Below are 1,720 nucleotides of genomic sequence, written 5' to 3'. Positions count from 1 at the left end.
ATATTCTTACACAAGATCTTGAACAAATACATGGAGAGGAGGTCAACATATTCGATTTCTCTYAGAAGGCTGATTGAGGTAATGCGCGCTCAAGTCAAATTCTACAGCCAGAAAGATTTCAACATCGCTATGAGGTTGGCCCAGCCAGATCTGAAAATTTCTCCACCAAAGAACAAACCCAGTTGGCTGCTTAGATTTCATCCCAACACCATTGTCCACAATCCCATCTTTGGGTTTGTTTTCTTGGACAAGGATGAGATTCTAAGATTCTTCGATCAAAAAAAGACGCACAAGTATTCGATAGAGGTGACAGAGGTGCAAAAAGGGAGAATAAGGGCGGATAAAGTGACCAACCTTCTGGAAACAATCAAGATACAAGTCTCCTTCAGAGAATGGATTTTCAAGGGCTATAAGACTGTCAAGACTGACCTGCAATATGCCGTAGACGAGTTTCCAAATTCAGCTGTGGAGTAATCTCTTGTAATAGTGTAGGCCTACACAATCTTTTAATTCTTTCAGTTATGTAATTCTTTTTCAGAGGATGAGATTAATCTCCTCTTGTATTTTTTTCATAAGTCAATTCTTGCACCCAACTATCCAAAATTACTTTTTCATACTTAGGGGGAGATTGTTAGGTCAATTATTCCTATTTTGTAAAAGTATAGAAAAAGTATACTGCAAGTGTTGACAGAGGGATAACTCCACAGAAGACCACAGAGGACTAACGACAGAAGCCATTTGATCGATCAAGTTAAGAGTGGCAGAACCTCTGGTATGTCTCACAGAGATTCTGGAAAATAGTCCTCTGTAATATAGAACATGCAAGTCAATTACAGCAGAGCCTCTGAGATGGCTCACAGAGGTTCTGCGGATTTCGTCTTCTGTGAAGTTTCTGTTCCATCAGTTTACGAAGGTTGTTAGCCGCTTGTGCTTCTCATGTGACTAGGGAATAATCGACTTTATTTGGACGACTCAGATGAAGACACGCGTCAAGATCTGGTCTCTAAGGTCGTTAGGAACTAGCATAAATAGCAGATAGGATCTTTGTAATTGGTGGTGCTTCCTGTATTGTAATCGTCTAATTTTTCAATTGAATGAATTGAAAAACCTTTGGAGCAAATCTCTTGCATTCATCTTCTTCAATATTGTGTGTTCTTAATACTCTGTTTTGCTCTCATTATTACTTCCGCTACACTTCATTGTTCAAGAGCTTTTCTAGAGTATTAGATCAATATCAAAGCTGAATTTAAGATCCATCAACTTCCTTCAATGTTAAGTGGGATCCATGACACGTTTCATGTGTCAAATTTGAGGAAGTGTTTAAAAGTCCAGATATGGAAGTACCGCTACCCGAAATTAAGGTAAAATGAAAGACTGTGCTTTGAAGAAACCCCTGAGCGGATTACTGACTACAAAGTGAAGAAATTGAGAAATAAAGAAATCGGGTTAGTAAAAGTTCAATGACGTTATCACAAAGGACCAGACGCCACTTGGGAATCGGAGTCTGAAATGCGAACGAAGCATCCCTACCATTTTGCTATAATGGAATTTCGGGACAAAATTCTTTTAAGGAGGGAATGTTGTAATATTCGGGTTACAAGTTTTCGTTTGAGATGCTGGAATATCTATACTATCTTATACAGCATTTGACTAAAACTCTTAAATATAAAAAATCTAAAATATAATTAGTATAATCATTAAATTCTAACAGAATACTTAA

This window comes from Cynara cardunculus (genome assembly GCF_001531365.2).
Source record: "Cynara cardunculus var. scolymus isolate 2C chromosome LG 2, CcrdV1, whole genome shotgun sequence".
Lineage (NCBI taxonomy): Eukaryota > Viridiplantae > Streptophyta > Magnoliopsida > Asterales > Asteraceae > Cynara > Cynara cardunculus.
The sequence above is the reverse complement of the archived record's forward strand: the minus strand, read 5'-3'. Positions refer to the sequence as shown.